Source organism: Schistocerca piceifrons, chromosome 8 (genome assembly GCF_021461385.2).
Source record: "Schistocerca piceifrons isolate TAMUIC-IGC-003096 chromosome 8, iqSchPice1.1, whole genome shotgun sequence".
In the NCBI taxonomy this organism is placed as follows: domain Eukaryota; kingdom Metazoa; phylum Arthropoda; class Insecta; order Orthoptera; family Acrididae; genus Schistocerca; species Schistocerca piceifrons.
The window spans coordinates 114,866,206-114,888,928 of NC_060145.1; the positions used below are offsets into that span (position 1 = coordinate 114,866,206).

Consider the following 22,723-nt stretch of genomic DNA (forward strand, 5'->3'; position numbering starts at 1 on the left):
TCTCAGAATCACGTACGCATACTGTGGATTTAGTGACACGTTGAAGTGTCCTTGTGGTAGATACCATCGTGCCGGGGAAAAATCAAACTGTATGAAGAGGCGGACATGGTCCCCATGGATAAATGCATACATGTGTTGATTCACTGTGCCTACCGGAATGACGAGATAATGCAAGAAATGCTTCGAATATATTCCCCAGGGCATAACGCTACCTCCTTCGTCCTAGACCCTTTGCTTTCAACGTTTCACTCCGTAACCCCAACGACCATCTGTGCGATGGAGTATAGAAGGTGATTAATTTGAAACGGACACCTGTCGCCACTGTGTTGACGTTCACTATGGTGTTAATTTGCCATTTGCAGCCTTCGTCGCCACTGATGAACAGCAGTCAGCATGCTTACATGAACCATGCGCCTGTTGCGAAGACCCATACACGACAATGTTCTCTGAACTGTCGTTGAGGAGGTACTGTAGGTAGCCCCTTGGTTGATCTGAGCTGTTAACAGCTGAACGGTTGCACGTCTATTAGCCCGTACACATCTCCACAGCTGTCGTTAATCTCTGTCATCTGTGGCCCGTGGTGCACCACAGTTGCCTCGTCGCTGTTTTGTAACGCACAGTATACTTTAACCACCGCAACCCACGAACAGTTTACGAAGTTAGACCTTCCGGAAATGCTTCCACCTCTGGTCAAAAGGCAATGATCATGCCTTTTTGGACGTCAGATAAATAGCTCCGTTTTCGCATTACGAGAACGACTGCACTGTTGTCCGCGTGCCCCGACGCGCTTTATATACCCTCTACTGACAGACTGCAACATGGCACGTATTAGTGGTTATTGCATGTTGACGTCGAACATAGGTGCTGGTCACATTAATGTTATTGTACCGTATATAACATTACACAAAGGTAATCGCTAATAATCACACGCATGCGAATGCTCTGGAGCGATGACGCCAGAGGTAAAAGAAATACTGCTCGACAAACACGTTCAGACGTCGTCTACCATGTGTTCAATAGTTTTGACTTGGGCGCGTATGACCCCAGTTCTTTTTACGCCCTAAAGCAAAACAAAACCAAATCCAATCTACCATTGTTTACTCGTTATTGATCTCGTAAGTACTAGCTATTCATATTTGATGGTATTTTTCCACACAAGAAAGTAGGACCGACGGGTGAATGGACGTTTTACCGTTAAAAGCAAAACTTGATTGAGATACGGTTTAAGAACTAGCTGGAAGAGATTCGTAAGTTCTTCTGTTCCTCTAGTTCCTGTGTTATGCCTACGAGAAGCCGTCTTTCCCTCGGCCCGCGGCAGTAAACACACACATTTGTAAACAGTGTCATTTCGTACAAGTAGTAGCTACACTTAAAAAAAAAAAAATTGATTTTTATTAGGGGCGATAAAAAATATTTGTTCGGAGGGCGTACATTCCAGAATCGGTATGTGAATGAGTCAAAATCACCGTGTATATTGCCCGCCCCGATAGCTGAGTGGTCAGCGTGACGGGTTGCCGTCCTATGGGCCCGGGTTCGATTCCGGGCTGGGTCGGGGATTTTCTCCGCTCAGGGATTGGGTGTTGTGTTGTCTTCATCATCATTTCATCCCCATCCGGCGCGCAGGTTGCCCAATGTGGGGTCGAATGTAATTAGACCTGCACCATGGCGGCCGGACCGGCCCAGTACGGGGCCTCCCGGCCAATTACGCCAAACGCTCATTTCCATATCGTGGACATTGAGGAAATCATCCCTTCAACGCCAAACGTTTGGCCCAAACCACCTTGTATTGATGCATGAAGAAGTTCATAACTGCATGCTGCACATCCTCGTCCGACAGGAATCGTAGCCCCTTCAAGGCCTATTTAAGGGACCGAAGATGTGATAATCGCATAGGGAGAAATCAGGCCTATAGCGCAGGTCCTCGAGTGTCTTTGACCTCAGATACCGTTGATGAGGCTGTCCTGCCAGACCGATCGACGTCTTGAATCGCCGCCAGCTTGGCGCACCACCCCACAGCGGTGGTTTTTGGCACATATGCAGCTCCATACACATTCTACATTCACGGATGAGTGTCTACCGATGTTTGTCCTTCGGCAGGCTAGAAAAGAATAACAGCACGTTGGTCCTGTTTGTGTGCCTTTGGTAATAAGGCCGTCATGGTTCACGGTTTTGGATTTACCTCACGAATTGCACGCTGATCGCTTGACTGTCTGACGGTGCTTATATATCCGCATCGGAATCGTGCTACGTCGCATGTACACTGGAGCAACGCCCTCAGACAAGCTTTTGTATCGCCTCTGATAGTAGTGTTTCAGATAATCATTGACTGAAAGTAAAAATGATTTCAAAACCTGATCATTAAGAGATAATATAATCGTAGAGTTTAGCACAGTAGGGCACTTACTAAAGTGAGAAACCGTGTACATGACTTGAAACAGTGAAACTCACGGCGCACAAACAAGTGTCGTGCAGTCTTTTGCGCGACCCATCTGGATCTCCCTTGGCAAAGTGTGGGGACACGGCGTCTGCGACACCAGTCGTGCTTACGCCTACATAAGCGCGGCAGCGGCCGGTGCTTTATGTGCGACGGCGAACGCACGCCATTTTTCTGGTCCCCCACCGCGGACAGAGACGAAGCATCGCGTCAGCGCCTTCGTGTGTATTCTGCCGCGGTAGCGGAGGCCGTTTGCAGGCGGGCTCTGAGCTGTATCTCAAACACCCGGCTCTAGGCAAGCAGCACGTGTCCTTCAGAGGGGGTGCCCGCAGTGGCTGCCAGGGAAGGTTGCGCACTGCCACCGAACGCGTGTGTCGTAAGGGCCGGTCACAGAAATCCGCCAGCCCACAGTGATACAGGTTTTCTATGGCGTCCTAAAAAGACACTTGAATGCCCGACGGTTCTTTAAAGAAAGCCATGGATGATTCCCATCCGTTCCCTTGTCCAGTTTAAGCATGCGTTCCATCCCCAATGATCGCCCTGGCACCCGAGGGACGTGAAATTCTACTCTTCCTGTATGTGTATGTATGTGTGTGTGTGTGTGTGTGTGTGTGTGTGTGTGTGTGTGTTTGTGTGGGTGGGAGGTTGGCTGGGTGTTTTTGTGCGTTGGGGGTTAGGGGCCCTCAACGGGAAAATTAGCTATGCCTCACCAAAACTAGTGGAAAACAATGTGTTTAAAACATAGAAAATACGATAAGGGAAGTAAGAGGCAATCTAAGATGAAATTGCACTCACTTTCTCTGCCTATTGCGTAATCACCCGTACGATCACACTTGATCACATTCTGTAAGACAGCGTTAACTGGTGAAATGTTCGAAAATTGTCAACTGAAATTCACATAAGACACGAGGTAAGCTGAAATAGATACACATGAATGAATATGTGCATGGCCAATCACTTACAGAAAAAGCAGGTGAGCTAGCGGCCCCGATAAAGTCTCCCCAAAGTTTTAGAGAAAAAATTGGTCATTTCATTAAATCTTAACATACTTTCCACATTCACGCTATTGTGCGTTAAAGCAGGGGGCTATGAGTTGCTGCTGTCTTGTCTGACTTCAAAATACATAATCTGTACGCTACAAGTTCCACACCATGGGTGTCCTCTCAGCGGAGCAAGTAGCCGTCCGTCAAAGGCCTGTGTCCTAAGCGAAGACGAGCGAGAAGGACCTCATTCCGTGTGCATGTCTGGAATGTGGTAGGTCATAGTCGACTTGTGGACTTTACCACACGCTACTTATCGTCTGTCATTTCCACTCATTCTTCTTCCCATCGACGTATGGCTCTGTACCTCTACAGCGAGATGACAGCATGTATTGCGATGGCGCAATGAACTGAGGATCGCGACACGTCTCCTTGGATGCTACATCCACCATTTCTTTCCCCTTGATGCGTGTGTGTCCTGGTAACCAGCAGAAAGATGCCTCATTTCCCAGCCCTGGAAAAGTCGTCGTGGGTATCCGGGCTACATTATCTGCTGGGTCCAGTTGTTTTATAAAGTGGAGGCACTGGTTCAAATGGCTCTGGGCACTATGGGACTTAACTTCTGAGGGCATCAGTCCGCTAGAACTTAGAACTACTTAAACCTAACTAACCTAAGGACATCACACACATCCATGCCCGAGGCAGGATTCGAACCTGCGAACGTAGCGGTCTCGCGGTTCCAGACTGTAGCGCCTAGAACCGCTCGGCCACCCCGGCCGGTCGTGGAGGCACTCAGGGCGTCGGAAGAGACTAGGAATTTAGCAGTCGCAACATATCCCATCTGCTCCAGTGGCCTCGTATAATTCTGAATCGAATACAGTGAACTCTTCTGGCAGTCGGATCTTGAGGACACGATCACGGGAAACAACAGAGCAACCCCCATCCTATACAGTGTGTCAGGAGAAATGATCAATATTAAGGGATATGACAGATGTGAACATTGGAAGCAAAAATGTCTAACAAACGTGGACTCATACTGCATACTGCAGACTTTAATAGCTGTGAGCACATCTTCGTCTGCGATACTGTGAAAGAAACCTCTTCTGCAGGAAGCTCTTTGCTTTCCATGTTTTATGTGTAAGTAGCATGGAAAACAAGCAAGAATTGTCTAGTAAAACGCAGCTCTAAAGTGCGTACCTTAAGAGCTACTACTACTTGTCCAGTAGAACGAAGCGTTTCGCAGTAGCGAAGATGAACAAATGGTTACTGCTCTTACGGTATGCACTTTACAGCCCATGTTTACTAGACAGCTATTTCCTCTTTTAGTCCATACTACCTACTCCTAAAATATGGAAAGCAAAGAGCTTGCAGTAGAAGAGATTTATTTCATAGTATCGAAGAAGAAGAACAAGTGCTCATAGCTCTGCACGCAAGTGCTTCTGAGCCGGTGTTACTAGAATTTCTTGCTTTGAATGGTGTTTCCGCCATGAACCCTGAATACTGACCGTTCAATCCCGAAAGCTATGTTGATCAGTAGATATGTCATAAAACGATGCATTGAAAACGGACACAGGTACGTAGGCTCTCCTGCACCGCATTGGATATAAGGTTACTCTGGGTCTCTGCACCATGGTGGGAGACGATTAAAACCTTGGATTTGGTTTGTATTTGCCCCGCACAGAGACACGCTTCACGTCGCTCTCAAACGGCCTTGTCTGTCGTGAACAACTGGCGAAAAGGCGTTTCAAAAATGAGCGAACAACAACGCTGATTGGTGGTGAATCGGGAGCAGCGAATAACTTATTTGCCTGAGGGACCATGAGGAGTTCCCATTGCATGCTGAGTGGCGGTTCTCGAGCCTCAGCACAGAGAGTGCATATGTGGCTGTTTCTGTCGGATTCCATGGCCAGCCTGATACCCACAAGGTGGATGGCGCCAGTTAACAACTTCCAACGAAGACGCTGGAAGAGCGGACTGCAAAGAAGTGCGTAATTTTCCGTAGATAAATGTATGTGTGTTCATTTTAATCGTTCTCGTCGTGTTTTTGATATATCTGACTTGCGTGTGATGGACATCGTTCGACATTGAAGGACTTGGTGAGGTTCCTGAGCTTCATTTCTGAATCGGAACTGTCGTGATCACCGCACCTGAAGGACCTGAAGGACAGGACCCAGAAGGCACTGAATGTCTTATAGTCCCATAGCCAGAGGACTTGGGGACCGGAGAGGGCGCCTCGGCTTCCGTTTTATAGATCTTCCGTGCGACTGCGGCTAGATCACGGGTGAACATTATACAGATAAGAGAGGCCTTCTTCCCTGGAGATCTGATCTTGGTTCCCTAAGACGTGAAGACAAGGATAATATGTCTGTCAGGGGTTGAAAGAATGAAGGTTTTTACTAGATTAAAATGCAGCTACTGTTCGGCATAGTCTCTTTTAGGTACATACCCTTTGTCTAACGTTTCTGCGATGGTGAATTGTTTCCATCCTTGAAGCACAGTTCCGGAAGGAAACTTCCATTAATTGCTCGTTGTTTCCAAAAGGTTTTGCCGTCATTATTCTAAGTTTCGAACAGGTGGAAGTCAGCGGTGCTAAATCTGGTGGATAAGGTAGGTGTTCCAGCAACTGACACTTCAGACTCCGTCACTTTTCCATTTGCAAGACGTCTTTGAAGTAAGGTTCTTTGTCCTAGTGGGTGTTTAATATTTTTTATTTTTATTTTTAGCAATTCAGATATTTTCTTCCACATTATTTCATACAGAAGACTTACGTTTGACTTTTTGCAGCTTAGCAAATAAAAGTAAGTTATGTAAATACGTCATCTTTTGCGTCAGATGAAGCTGGCTTATTCCGTTTAGCTACAAGATGACCAACTACTAACCAGGACTCTGATGGTCGTTTCGTTCCCGGCGCGAAGTTGTGGATCTAAGTCTCATCCATAGATATATGTGTTGTTTTTTTCTTTTTTTTTTAGGAAAACGTCCAAATTTAGCTGAAAAATTCATTTATGAATTCCCTTCTGGATATTGCATCATTTTAGATCAAGGGATATAAGAATAAAGGCTGTAGCACGATCATGCAATATGACACATTAAAGAACTATTATTATATATATTGTATACTAAAGAAGGTTACAGTTCACGTTTTGAAGACAACATATTTAAGCCAATACGATCTTACGTCATGGCAGATAGTGGAATCAGGTTCTTAATTTTTATTAGTACATAACAGTTTTTTCTCCATTTGCTGTTTGTTTTATCATTGTAATTTGTTGTATATTACGTGGATCACTATTAATAAATATCTTCCGGGGTGGCGAGTTACTTTATCAATCGATATGACTGTCTTCGGACAGTTAAAAATGACCTCGTGTGAGAATCTAACACAAACGCCCAAACTGTAAGACCAGTTCTTGAGGGTTCCACAGTTCTGCGCATTTCACTAGATTTACTTATTTTTAAGATCCTGTACCTCGGTCGCTAAGAAACGAAAACCTTATAGGATCACAGTGTTGTCAGTCTTTCTGCCTGTCCGACTGTTAAGACCTTTTATCCCAGGAACGGCCAGAGGTACCAAGTTGAAAATTATGTCAAATACGAAGATCGACAGTCCATTGACGGAGTAAAAGTTTACGCTTCTGAACCAAAGCAGTCAAAAGATACAGCCATTTATTCCACATATTTTGACACTCGCAAACCCGCTCATCGAATTCTGTGAAGTACTTCTCGTTGATCTAGAACCGTAAAATTTGGCAAGAAGCAAGGTTGCACAATACAAGTAAAGGAAAAAATCTGGAAAATATTAATTCGTGATTTATAATCAATATTTTTGATATCTGTTACCCATCATTCTAACCGTTCTGTTGAGGCTCCTCTTTCTCAGGAACCGCTAGAGGCATCAAGTTGAAATTATTGTCAAATACCACGGTCTACTTTCCCTTGAAGGTATGAAAAATTAAGCTTCTAACTCAGCGCAGTTAAAAAATACGGCCATTCTTTCCATGTAAATAAGTTTCCTGTATTGTCAATACTTGCAGTTGAGAAACCGTAAAAGGAAAGTCGCTAAAAAGGAAAACACAGAAAATTGGAGAAACCACAGCATGCGTTCTTTTTCTAAGCTGCAGAATACTTTACTTAAAAACTGAAATTCTATACACAGAGATAGTTAAAGGCAGTTTTTCCTGTTACTTAACGCAAAGGAAACAAAGAAACCATTGATGATGGTGTAACCTCAGCGAAACACGTCCGGTTGGAGAAGAAGAAAACATAGTCAGCTCAAGACGGAACTTATCCAAAAGCAAATACATTGGTACTTGAACATGGACAAAAGAATGAGCTACAACCTCATGATGAGTATCGGTGACTGTTGTACGTTGCCGCAGTGGTAACACCTGTCCCCGTCAGATCACCGAAGTTAAGCGCAGTCGGGCTGGGCTTAGCATTTGGATGGGTGACCGTCCAGTCAGCCGAGCGCTGATGCCAAGCGGGTTGCACTCAGCCCTTGTGACGCAAACTGAGCAGTTACTTGACTGAGAAGTCGCAAAAACTGACAACTGATGGCAGAGCGGTGTGCTGACGGCATGCCTCTCCGCATCCGCATCCAGTGAAGCCCTTGGACTCAGGGGGATGACACGGCTGCCGGTCTGTACCGTTGGGCCTTCCAAAGCTTGTTCGGAAGGAGTTTAGTTTAGTTTCTATACCTGAGCCAGCAAAACATTGCTGTATATGGTGGCAGAAAGTCAAGGAATATTTTAAGGAATTGGTTTAAAAAATTTATTTCAAAGGCCCAGTCAAATCTTTACAAATTTAGTCCTAGAGCAACTTAAGCTGTGCCTATGTGACACAAGTTGCCTGTGTTTCAAAACCGAGGCAGTTCTGTCCAGTTAAGACTCCTGACATGACTGGGTGTTGTGTGCTGTCCTTGTTAAGTCCCATAGTGCTCAGAGCCATTTGAACCATTTTTAAGACTGCTGACAAGAGACGCCCTGAGACCTCTGCTGAAACTGCTAGCGAATTCATGCCATTGGTTTTAGCCAATAGCGTACGTGGGAGACAGGTCACGTGTGTGGACGCCTGGAGTGTTCTGCAGTGCGGAACACGGTTGCCTCTCTCTCTTGTAATCCAGACCCCGAGCAGAACAGACGTTTTATCGGAAGGCAGGGCCTTTGGCTCTGCTTTTCACGACCGGCCACCAACGTAAGTTAACATGAACCGCTTCCATCTCCGTTGACCATTTCAATTAATTGTTCGACCTCCTAGACTGGCATAAACCTGGTAACTTCCGACCCTAGGCGCGCCCTTTGTATGTCATAAACTGAAATATATTCTGTTCATTGTACCTAATTTCCGGTTCTGTCATTTAACGGCAGCGTTGGATGTCCACTCTCAAGTCCTGGCCGCTCAACCTCCTTCACACTGTCGTCAAAAGGCATACGTAATAACCTTCTCCCCCCTTCCCTGACCATGTACAGTACAGTGCTTTTCACAGTCCGCATTGTGTAAGTTAGATTGGCTATACAGCAAGAACGATGTCGCACCTCTACACACATAGCAGACGGTTGCTTTTCTAAATGGTTCAAATGGCTCTGAGCACTATGGGACTCAACTGCTGAGGTCATTAGTCCCTTAGAACTTAGAACTAGTTAAACCTAACTAACCTAAGGACATCACAAACATCCATGCCCGAGGCAGGATTCGAACCTGCGACCGTAGCGGTCTTGCGGTTCCAGACTGCAGCGCCTTTAACCGCTCGGCCACTTCGGCCGGCGATTGGTTTTCTGTTCTATCCCGTAAATAAAAGCTATTGAGTAAACAGCAGCATAATAATGTAGATATAATCATAACAAAGCATACGATTTCCATAATGCAGCAAAGAAATGCAGAAAATAAGCATTTGATGATGAGCGATATCTTGGATACAATGTGGATCATAGTTTTCAAAGTAAATAATAGGCGATATTGTAACATCTCACTCTAAGTTTTATAATGACAATGATTAACCGATATCTGTAGCTTTTCACTCACCATTTTAGGTGACGATGGCACAATTCCATCCAGCTCTCGATCGTTGCTGTAGTCGGAATCAGCGCAAAAAGCGTCTTCATAGACATCGCCATTAGCACAAATCTAGTGAATGTGTTTGCCCATAATTTTGTGGAAGAATATGCTTTGAGCCGTACCAATATGCGCCTTTTCTAACAGGACTTTGTGTTCGTCTAGCGCTTTGTAACGTAAGCCCGTACTTTTCAGCACAATATTTGGTGCGTCTTTCGCATCCCTGAAAAGTTCAATTTGTTTTAATGACACGATTAACTTTTCTACCGTAGGATACTCTTTCCTGCTGTTTTAAGCAGAAACATGCCTGAGAATAGCACCTTTCTTAAAAGAATTTAAGATGGTGACTATGTTAGGCTGCTTTTTCTTCTTTCCAGAACTCGCTAAAAACATGTTATCTGATCCAGACAGATCGGATCCGTTGCGGCTCACGTCTACATCTTTCAACTTCTGCAGTAAAACTCAGTTGCTTACTTTTGTTCTTGCTCTTATTCGAAGATCTTTTTTCCGGCCGAAGTGGCCGAGCGGTTCTAGGCGCTACAGTCTGGAACCGCGCGACCGCTACGGTCGCAGGTTCGAATCCTGCCTCGGGCATGGATGTGTGTGATGTCCTTAGGTTAGTTAGGTTTAATTAGTTCTAAGTTCTAGGGGACTGATGACCTCAGCAGTTAAGTCCCATAGTGCTCAGAGCCATTTGAACCACTAACATTAACCTATGCGTTTCACAAATCGCTTACCTCACAAAAATCTTGGTTACTTGAACTACTGCAATACAGCGAGCACCACTACTGCCAGCTAAATAAAAGATTCAAACTACGGAAGGCACTAACTACTGATAGGCATAGTTAGGAAATGAAAGATTTTAATGTATTTACCTTAATAGTCATAATATATATAGCAGTTCATGACAAATTACAAAACTCCGCCATCTCTCTCCCCACATCCACCACTGCTTGCGGCTCACCTCCAACTGCGCAACGCTACGCGCTGTTCACAGCCAGCTGCCTAACACTACAATGGCAGACAACAATGCAAACTAGCCACAGACTGCACACAGCACAGCCAGTGATTCTCACACAGAGCGCTACGTAACGTTGCCAATAAGAAAACATGAACAGCCTACTTACACCTTCAGTTTCTCGTTCTTCACTAGTTAACCTGGTACCTTGCTGGCTTGAAACGTAAATGTCAAGTGCAAAGTTTCAGCAGTCGGTGTATAAAATGAGTGGTATAAAATGAGTGGAATTTTTGCGCAGCACTGCCATGATATTTAGCCCTGCAGTCGACATTCGGCATTCATGTCTATAGAATAAAAATGTGTGGTATATGTCGTATGTGAACAGTTACAGAGGCTCACGAGGTACGGCTTGTGCAGCAAAGGACGCGTGTGATATTAACGTGACAAGCAGCTGTGTTTCACTGAGCCGCGACTGATCGTCCGGAGCGCACACTGATTGCTGGAAGCCCCTCGGCAGTGCCTGAATGCCTCGTATTTGGCTTGTCACTACGCCAGCGATCCATTGAGCAGTCCGCAATAAGGGCAGAGTCCCCGCCTGAATCATAAATAGCGCGGGCTCAGATTTCCTGGCGCACAGTCGGCGGACAGAGACAGCAGACAGACAGACGAGCAGATGGGCGCGTGTTTAATTCAACGGGGGTCATCACGAGGGCCGGCGCAGGCGGTGCCTTTGTTCGCAGCGATGACTGGCTCGGCAAATGAGGCGGACAATAGGCTCTGGTCAAGGGGGCGGGTGAAGCGCCGAGGAGTCTTTCGCTCGCGCGTCGCTTTGTGGCTGCGAGGAAGATTATAATATTCCCCACCGAGCGTGCAGAATTAATTTTGAAAGTCATGTCCAGCTGGCAAAACGTCTTACACATACTCTCGAAGGACCTTCGAGTTCCTAAATGCAAACACAGAGGAACCTCGGTCATACGGAGTGGGTGCTACTGAAGGTCACCCACATTGTTGGAAAATCCGGATAATCCGGAATTTAGAAAGGAAGACTGCCGTTAGTTAGATGCCTTAAGCATATGCGATAACATTATTTTCACGTCAGTACACTAATTCTGCCGGCGACCTTGTCAGAGAGGGCGGAGTAGCAGACAGAGTGTCATAGCATTCTCTTGTCTTTGGGGGTGGGAAAGTCCCTGTAAAGGCGGAAGAATCAGCAAAATCAACGGCATGAGGATGCAGCATGGAAACGACTTCACTGAAGACATATAACGTCCATCCGCAGGACATGTGGCCTGTAATTGAAAAAGTGTCAGGATTATCCCTCCATTGGAAAAAATTTCCCAAATACACTACTGGGCAATAAAATTGCTACACCAAGAAGAAATGTAGATGATAAACGAATATTCATTGGACAAATATATTATACTAGAACTGACATGAGATAACCTTTTCACCCAATTTGGGTGCATAGATCCTGAGAAATCTGTACCCAGATCAACCACCTATGGCTGTAATAGCGGCCTCGATACGCCTGGGCATTGAGTCAAACAGAGCTTGGATGGCCTGTACAGGTACAGCTGCCCATGCAGCTTCCACACGATACCACAGTTCATGAAGAGTAGTGGCTGGCGTATTGTGACGAGCCAGTTGCTCGGCCACCATTGACCAGAAGTATTCAGTTGGTGAGAGATCTGGAGAATGTGCTGGCCAGGGCAGCAGTCGAACATTTTCTGTATCCGGAATGGCCCGTACAGGACCTGCAGCATGCGGTCGTGCATTATCCTGCTGAAATGTAGGGTTTCGCAGGGATCGAATGAAGGGTAGAGCTACGGGTCGTAACACATCTGAAATGTAATGTCCACTGTTCACAGTGCCGTCAATGCGAACAAGAGGTGACCGAGACGTCTAATCAATGGCACCCTATTCCATCACGCCGGGTGATACGCAAGTATGGCGATGACGAATACACGCTTCCAACGTGCGTTCACCGCGATATCGCCAAACACGGATGCGACCATCATGATGCTGTAAACAGAACTTGGGTTCATCCGAAAAAATGACGTTCTGCCATTCGTGCACCCAGGTTCGTCGTTGAATACACTATCGCAGGCGCTCCGGTCTGTGATGCAGCGTCAAGGGTAACCGCAGCCATGGTCTCGGAGCTGATAGTCCATGCTGCTGCAAACGTCGTCGAACTGTTCGTGCAGATGGTTGTTCTCTTGCAAACGTCCCCATCTGTTGACTCGGGGATTGATACGTGGGTGCACGATCCGTTACAGCAATGCGGATAAGATGCCTGTCATGTCGACTGCTAGTGATACGAGGCCGTTGGGATCCATCACGGCGTTCCGTATTACCCTCTTGAACTCACCGATTCCATATTCTGCTAACAGTCATTGGATCTCGACCAACGCGAGCAGCAACGTCGCGATACGATAAACCGCAATCGCGATAGGCTACGTGATGGTACGCATTTCTCCTCCTTACACGAGGCATCACAACAACGTTTCACCAGGCAACGCCGGTCAATTGCTGTTTGTGTATGAAAAATCGGTTGGAAACTTTCCTCATATCAGTACGTTGTAGGTGTCGCCACCGGCGCCAACCTTGTGTGAATCCTCTGAAAAGCTAATCATTTGCATATCACAGTATCTTCTTCCTGTGGGTTAAATTTCGCGTCTGTAGCATGTCATCTTCGTGGTGTAGCAATTTTAATGGGCAGTAGGGTAGTCCCCCATTTGGATCTCCGGGAGTGCCTGGCAAGGGGGAGGTGACAATGAGGAAAAGATTGAATAACCAACGAAAGGAGAACGTTCTACGAGTCGGTGCGGGGAATGTCAGAAGCTTGAACCTGATAAGGAAACTAGATAATCTCTGAGAAGGAAATGTAAAGGATCACGCTAAATATAGTAGGGGGCAGTGAAGCGAAATGGAACGACGGCAAGGATTTCTGGTCAAATGAGTATAGGGTAATACCAACAGCAGCAGAAAATGGTATAACGGGAGTAGGATCCTTTATGAATACGAAGGTGGAGAAGAGAGTGTGTTATTGTGAACAGTTCAGTGGTAGGGTTGTTCTCGTCAGAATTGACAGCAAATTAACACTGACAGTGATAATTCGGGTATACATACCGACGTCGCAAGCTGAAAATAAGAGATAGAGAAAGTATATGAGAATATTGAAAGTACAATACAGGACGTAAAGGGAGATGATAATCTAATGGTAACGGAGGACTGGAATGTGCTTGTAGGGGAAAGGAGCAGAAGAAAGGGTTACAGAAGAATATGGGTTATAAGAAGGAATGAGAGAGGAGAAAGACTAATTGAGTTCTGTAACAAATTTCAACTACTGCAGTAATACCGAATACTCTATTGAAGAATCACAACAGAAGGAGACGTACTTGAAAATGGCCGGATGATATGGGATAATTTCAGTTAGGTTAGTCGTGCCCTTTCAAAGGAACCATCCCGGCATTTGCTTGAAGCGATTTAGGAAAACCACGGAAAACCTAAATCAGAATGGCGGGACTCTCGTTTGAACCTTTGTCTCCCAGCATGCGAGTCCAGTGCGCCACATCGCTCGGTCGGCTATTGGGCCAATTACATTCATTTAGGGCATGGAATTACTATGAAGATAAAAAAACAATGGTGCTAATGAAAAATACTGCTTATAGATAAAACATAGGGTGAAAATATCTTACATATATCCAGGTCTCTTTTCCGAAAAACAAGCTTGGGGACACTTCGTGCCAGAAGCAATGCAGCGACAATTACTGAAATATTAAGTATAGCTAATTAATTACTTAACTGTAAAACTACCTTGTAATCAATATTACCTAACAATATAAGTTTCCAAATTGTCCTCAGGTCAACGCTGCTGTAGTCTTCACCCATTCGTACTTTATTCTTGGTATCAATAAGTAATAGGTCTGCGTTTCATAAACAAAAAGCGTGCATAGCACGTAGATTGAAATAATTGCAGTGGAAGACCACCCAATTTAACGAACATGAGACTACTGACAGTAGAAAGGCAGAATGAAGTTCTTGTATATGTAATAATAAGATACATTTGCAAAAACGCACGTTCACTTTCACCCGTAGATATGGGAACACATTTCACTGTGTTAAGAAGTGGTAGGAGAGATAGTTGAATTTTCTTCCCGATCAGATAGTCCCGAAATCCTGTAAATGTCCCTCTTTCTGCAAAATCAAAACGACTTCATAAGGTCTTTATACTTGTTTCACTGCACTTTATTCCAGTGTTTTCACTTCCGGATATTCAGAAATAGCAGTATCCTCTGTCTGCAGACGGCGATTCTCCATTCGGTGTTTTACACAATCATAAAATCGCTGTGCTGAAGACGGCCGTTTTGTTCACCATTCCAGTGTAGTTCCTCTGAAGTTCAGCTCTTCTACTGTTTTGAGAACTTCACAGGTAATGAGGACCACTGCTCACTTCCCTGTCTCCGAATACCAACAGCTGTTTTTTTTCCCCTTACAACTGGCAAAATGCAGTGTGATGTCTGGTGACTGTAGTTCAAAAAATGGTTCAAATGGCTCTGAGCACTATGGGACTTAACCTCTGAGGTCATCAGTCCCCTAGAACTTAGAACTACTTAAACCTAACTAACCTAAGGACATCACACACATCCATGCCCGAGGCAGGATGCGAACCTGCGACCGTAGCGGTCACGTGGTTCCAGACTGACGCGCCTAGAACCGCACGGCCACACCGGCCGGCGCGACTGTAGTTCAATAGTTACTTCTGATAGTTCCTAAAGGGCATCGCACTTTGGAGCTGTGTCGATAATGAAATCAACTTTAGTGGCACACTGCTATAAATTTTTGTGCAGAGCACTGTCATTTGCTTTGAGGCTCTTTTGCAGGAGTGAAGCGAGCAACCAATGTTTTAAGGCTGTTCCACACTGGTGACATACTTCCGAAGCCCGATGCTACCCATCTGGTGCCCAACATCCTGCCTGTTTTCAGAACTTCCATTTTACATAGGTGTGTGATATCTTATGGGACTGAACTGCTAAGGTCATCAGTCCCTAAGTTGACACACTACTTAACCTAAATTATCCTAAGGACAAACAACCACACACTCATGCCCGAGGGAGGACTCGAACCTCACCCGAGACCAGCCGCACAGTCCATGGCTGCAGTGCCCTTGACCGCTCGGCTAATCCCGCGCGGCTTTACAGAGGTGTCCATGCTGCTTTCACTCTTGATCGTTCTTTGGTGGCTGGTGGTACGGGGAATATAGCTTGTCTAAAAACAGCTTGGAGTGACTCACATGTGATGGGAAGTCTCATTTTATTACATCAGCAGTAATTCAGGTTTATAGTCAGCTCAATATCAAACCAAAATCTGTCGGGAATGCTGTTCCATTAATGTAGCAACACCTTTTTTTTCCATCCCATCATCACCGATGCCTCAACTATTACACTGAAATACAATTTTCTTTCAGAAACTCATTAAAAATCACATTGTTCCAGACAGTTTACCGATGTGTTACATATAGCTTCAGCAGTAACATTATTTACCTATACTACCTGCTTGGAACAGCCGTAGGCCGTACTGCTACAATTGCCAGAAGACTTTAGGTTACAGGCTATAGGGTGGATTTTAGCAGTAGACAAGGAACTATGCTTATTCCAAGCGTGTTTGTAGTTTACATTTTAATTGGACAGTAGTACATGCTAGTGAAAACATGATCAAAAGAAATAAATCTGATCTAAGTCCGTGAAATAAATTGTTGTCAAACCTTTATAATCTCCAACATCACAAATAAGGTAATTTGCGGATAGGAAAGTCTAGGGTACGTTCCCCCAGAAAAAGAGCACTGCATATACGATACAATAGGTTACAATTTTAAATTTGATTCCTCAATTCAGTGAACAGAATCAGTGGCATGAACCTCCTTGCATTGCCTGGATATGATGTTAAAGTACACTTCTGACCCATGTGTTGACACAACTGCGGCATAGGGTGAGCACTTTTTTCCACTTAAAAATCTATATTTGCTCCCATTTATGGCGTATATCAAATCCTTTAGCAAGAGGTTCTGCAGCAGTTTTTGTCCTGGTTGTACGCATTTTGGCCTATTAGATGTAGCATTTTAGATATGGTCATGAAGAAAACCGCGGTCGCCCAGTATTCTCTTATATCCATGTAAGAAAACTTACTGCCTTTTGAGATTTGTTGGAGATAACATGGCTTAATGTTGTGACCCAGTAAGTTGGTATAGTTTCTAGACAGCCTTTTAGGGCACATTGATGTGTGGAGTTGTATGTTGAGCTTGCTTGTATAGTTGCTGTTTAGTCACAGAGGAAAATAATAATCCACAATGTGATCGCAATGCAGAGTAGTGGAGCGCTGCAACTGTTGATCCGCAAATAGTTCAAAACTGGCTCTGAGCACTATGGGACTTAACTTCTGAGGTCATCAGTCCCCTAGAACTTAGAACTACTTAAACCTAACTAACCTAAGGACATCACACACATCTATGCCCGGGGCAGGATTCGAACCTGCGACCGTAGAAGCAGCGCGGTTCCGGACTCAAGCGCCTAGAACTGGTCGGCTACAGCGGCCGGCTAAATTTTGACGCTAAGAGACCTTCCTTAGTAACAATTTTATAGTTATTAAGAGACATTATGTTATTACAATTTTGTTGTCTAATAATAATATCTGAACTATATGTAGTCGAGTTCAGCGTCGAATACAGAATACCAAAAATGAAGGACCTTGTTTTTCTACAGAATATTATTAGTGCTAGCTTAATGCAACTCTCATATTAAACCATATTTCTTCTGCGAACCAGAGCATTCTTTTTCACTTGGGCTGGTTTTGAGTCGCCAGTTACGATAGTACAGTCACGAGATTGAGAGATCATCAGTCAGTATCCCTTTACCTTAAGAACCACGAATACATCATGCAATACACAGCTGTACTTATTTTCGTTTTGCCAGTCGATTTCACTCACAATCTGACGATCCTCGGGTCACCTGTACCAAATGAGAACGATATATCAAGTGCATAATATAATATTCCGCATACAATATTTTCTGTTTAGCGTACACGCATTAAGGGCAGTTGCTACTTAATTGTACAAAGAATATACTTCCAAAAGACGTATTTAACTATACGTTGCCCAATTGCAATTATTAATTAAAATCTTGAAATTTTCCATTTTGGTATAACTGATAACTTATCGTATACTGTTGTCCTCCAATGTAAACTGTCAACCTGCTTTGATCAGCTGTAGGCCGACTGCTACTACTGCCAGAAGACCTTATGTTACAGGCTATAGGGTGGATTTTAGCAGTAGACAAGGCACTATGCTTATTCCAAGCGTGTTTGTAGTTTACATTGTAATAGGACAGGAGCACATAATTAGTTGTATCACAACCTATACCAAAATATTTACGTATTTAACACTCTTTTTATAGTGCATTAATATTCGATGAGAAATGTATGGGGGCCGGCCGAAGTGGCCGTGCGGTTAAAGGCGCTGCAGTCTGGAACTGCAAGACTGCTACGGTCGCAGGTTCGAATCCTGCCTCGGGCATGGATGTTTGTGATGTCCTTAGGTTAGTTAGGTTTAACTAGTTCTAAGTTCTAGGGGACTAATGACCTCAGCAGTTGAGTCCCATAGTGCTCAGAGCCATTTGAACCAAATGTATGGGAGGTACTATGTACGATTATTTTATACACTTGATTTATAGTTATTGTACTTGGAGACATATGACCCAAGGACTGTACTGTTCTGTGTTGCACAATGCGGTTCCTCATTTTTATTCAAGTCTGAGCACCGACTGCAAGAAAATGTTCTTTCTCTTTCATCTAAGGACCTTCCATGGATACCAATACCTACGTCAGCTGCATAAGCGAAATTCCTACTGACAGTATAAGAAATACTTTCAGTCTACAGGTTAAAAATATTTCGTGCAAGTAACGAGCCTTGTAAGAACCGACTCTTCAGAGTTCTTCAGTTGCTGATTCCGATGCCTAGAATAAGTTGGAAATATATATATATATATATATATATATATATATATATATAATGTCATGGAATTTTGCCAGGAAATTTATTTCCTTTACTTGCATTTCGGCAGCTTCTACTAATACTATGTTACAATAAAGATGTAGACAGAGAAAATCGGCCAACTGCGATTAGGATTCGGAGCGTTCCGTACAGACTTGATTATGTAAAAATGGTTCAAATGGTTCTGAGCACTATAGGACTTAACATCTGAGGTCATCAGTCCCCTAGAACTTAGAACTACTTAAACCTAACTAACCTAAGGACATCACAAACATCCATGCCCGAGGCAGGATTCGAACCTGCGACCCTAGCGGTCACGCGGTTTCAGACTGAAGCGGCTAGAACCGGTCGGCCACTCCGGCCGGCACTTGATTATTTATACGGTATAGATAATACCAGTATAATTTCATGTGACGCAATGGCCTTACTCAAGGCTTCTATTGGAGGCTACTCGGTGCCTTCCATGTCTGTAACGTCGTGGAAACTGAACCGCATGTTATTTTTAGTGACTCCTCACGTCATCGAGAAGTGCAGACTAAACTAAAACGAAGACTGAAAAATCTGGTATTCGACGGAGATTCGATACTACGATGTCTCAGTTTCCAAACAGGCGGTTTGGCGCCACTTTTCCTTTAATTATTTGTTAGGCATTGTTTTCGTTATTTGGTCTGGACGCACCTCACATGAAGTCCTTTCATGTTCATCGTTGAGCATTTCACTCAGTATTATTATTATTATTATTATTATTATTATTATTATTATTACAGTGGGCAGCTAGACCTTTGACCGGGCACTCTGAGCTACCGTACCAACTCCACTAGACCACCAGGCCCGCCAACTATGTAAATAGTTAATATGTATGTAGCTTTCTTATAGGTGAGATTACGAGTCCCAAATAGGTTACGCATACGACCGTATCTTTTGATTGCAGTGACTTATAAGTTTAAATTATTTACACAGCCAAGAGACTGTAGACCTTAGTATATGGTATAAATTTCAATTTGATACCTCTAAAAATTCCTGATAAAAAGAGCCCGTTACCGACTTCATTGCATTGACTTAAAAGCTTAATATTTTTACCACAGACGTCACCATTTGATATAAATTTCAACTTAATACCACTACCCGTTCCTGAGAGAAGAGTGTCTTAAAAGAAAGACTGCCAGCAAAAGGCCAAAGAATGCTTTTTATGTGATGCAATTATAGATTAACAATTTTCAGATATTCTTTCTTTACTTGCGCTGTGAAACCTCGCTGATTGTCAAATACCATGATTCAAGGTCAACGAGAAATACCCTATATGTAATGATCAGTGAGGCTGCGAGCACCAAAGTGGGGCCGTATCTTTTCATTGTGGTGACTTAGAACCTCAAGTTTCTTACACCGCCGAGGAAACTATGGACTTCAGTACTTGGCATAAACTTTATGAAACGTCCCCTTAGAAAAATTTATGAATTACTGTGCTGATAAACCTCTTACATTATTTGATTTTCAAACAGCTGAGCAAAACTGAACGTACTCAGACATTCACTAAACTGACACACAATATTTTTAGCGCAACGCAATCTGACTTTCAGTAATCCCTACAAAAGAATGGCCCTTACTAACAATAACCTTACCTTTCATGAATTCTTACCTCACAAAAGTCTTCGTTACTCGAAATACTGCAATACAGCGAGCTCCAATACTGCCAGCTAAATAAAAGGTACTCACTACTGAAGGCACTAACTACTGATAGGCATAGTTAGCAAATGAAAGATTTTGATAGAAACAAACAATATATTTACCTTAATAGTGTTCAAAAGTCATAATATATACATCAGTTCATGACATCCAGTCTTACAAATTTACTGTCTCTGATGGACACACGTCCAGATCATCCGCTCTCAAAACTCCGCCATCTCTCTCCCCGCATCCACCACTGCTGGCGGCTCACCTCCAACTGCGCAACGCTACGCGCTGTTCACATCCAACTGCCAAACACTACAATAGCGAATATTACAACAATGCTAACCAGTCACAGACTGCACACAGCACAGCCAATGATTTTCATACAGAGCGCTACGTGGCGTTACCAATATAAAAACCTAAACAGCCTACTTACAACTTCAACTTGGTACTTCTACCAGTTCCTGAGAAGAAGGTGTCTTAGCGGACGACAGACAGATCGAGAACAACGTTATACTGCAAGGGTTCCTTTTTTACACATTTAGATACTGAAAAAGGGAAAATTATGGAATTTACGGAGGGCTATGAGTTTATAGTGATTTGGAGAGTAGATGTATACTTATGGGGCCTAAAGGCCAGTGTACTGCTATTACTATCGCTGTGCCAGCAGGGCACCGGTTTATATTCAGCACCAATCGCGAGACTAAGTTAAATCTGGCAGTGGCGGCAGAGGCTGAACGGCAGGTTTGAACGCTTGAAACCCCCCACCCTTCCCCTTACAACTGCTGCCGTGGGGCGTAAAATGATGGGCGTAATGGCCCGGGAGGGAAGGGAGGTTTGAAGGGTGGCGGCTACCAACTTGGGCGCTCCCCCCCCCCCCCCAACCCCCCTTCACCCAGATGGCCCGTTGCCGCCCTTCCTCACATCCTGCCGATTGCAGGCGGTAGCAGCCTCTCAGAGAACTTCCTCCCTGGAGGCCGTTAGGGGCGAAGGACCGCTGCGCTTAAACGTCCCCCCGCTCTATTACGACACGCAGCAGGTGATAACGCGCTCCATCTAGGTCTTCTGCTTCGCTTTTTTTCCCCTTTATCTGTGAGCCACGGCAAGAGTAATTAGACTCTTAACAGAAAATGGGAGAGGGATAGCAAGAGGAGGAGGAAGAAGAGGAGAAATGTAAGTTTCCGTTTGAGGGCGTTGCTGCAGCGTATATGGAACGTAGCGCGACTGCGAAGTGGATATATAATAAGCACCGACCTGTGTCACTGTGGTATTCGAGTCTTTCGAGGTGCGTGCAATTAATGCGAAATCGTGAACTACAGCGACTTTACTGCTAAATATGTCCGAACGGGACAAACGTGCTGTTATTCTTTCTTTGGGTGCTGAAGGACAAACGTCGTAGACATCCTTCGGAGAATGAAGAATATGTATGGGGCAGCATGACTGTCGAAAACCATCTTTGTGGAGTGGTGCACCAAGTTCAGTGCTGGTCGCGGATCGACTCAGGACGCTGGTCGATTTGGGAGCCCAGCCTCATGAACGGCAACGCAATTGGGAGACCCTCGAGCACCCGTCCTATAGCCCTGATCTCCCCCCATGCAACGCCACGCCTTCAGTCCCTTTAAAAACGCCTTGAAGGGTCGACGACTCTTGTTGGACGAGGATGTGCAGTATGCAGTTAGGACTCCTTCATGCAGTGGGGCACGGTGTTTTACCAAACGGATTGCCTCATACTGGTGCATCGATGAGATGATTGGCTCAGTGGTCACGGTGATTCTGCTGGATTGAAAAGCCAATTGTGCACTATGCGGCCTGTCGAAAGGAAACCCTCTGATCGCCAGTTATAGAAACGTAAGAACAGAATGCGCCACGGATTCTGAGCTGGCTCATTGCGCATTGTGCATGGTGCACAACTTCAGTTGTAGCCGCGCGACTGCTGCGGTCGCAGGTTCGAATCCTGCCTCGGGCATGGATGTGTGTGATGTCCTTCGGTTAGTTAGGTTTAAGTAGTTCTAAGTTCTAGGGGACTGATGACCACAGCTGTTAAGTCCCATAGTGCTCAGAGCCATTTTTCAGTTGTAGGCTGCCTATCTAACAGATTACAGGTGCAGTACATACTTGATTTGAAATATTTAACATAACTATTATTGACCATAAACAAAAATGTAAAATGGTGTCATAATCTTCTGACTAAAAAGTATAACTTTATGTCGAGGGTTTAAACACAGTAAAACAAGTATAACAAAAATGGTTCAAATGGCTCTGAGCACTATGGGACTTAACAAATGAGGTCATCAGTCCCCTAGAACTTAGACCTACTTAAACTTAACTAACCTAAAGACATCACACACATCGATGCCCGAGGCAGGATTCGAACCTGCGACCGTAGCGGTCGCTCAGTTCAAGACTGAAGCGCCTAGAACCGCTCGGCCACACCGGCTGGCCCAAGTATAACAGATACTCTTTATATACAATGTGATTCTGTAATAAAGTTACAAACTTTCAGGGATCATGGAAAACGATAGATGTATCAATAATTTGAAGCGAGGGATCCTGGTCCAGAAACGACTGAGTAGAGACTTATAAGCGAA

At 44.5% G+C, this 22,723-nt stretch overlaps 1 protein-coding gene across 1 annotated transcript in view; it reads left to right on the top strand.

The window, feature by feature from the left end:
• Window positions 1-22,723, top strand: part of LOC124712110 (roundabout homolog 2-like) — a 190,251-nt gene that overhangs the window by 129,831 nt on the left and 37,697 nt on the right. The window lies entirely within an intron of this gene.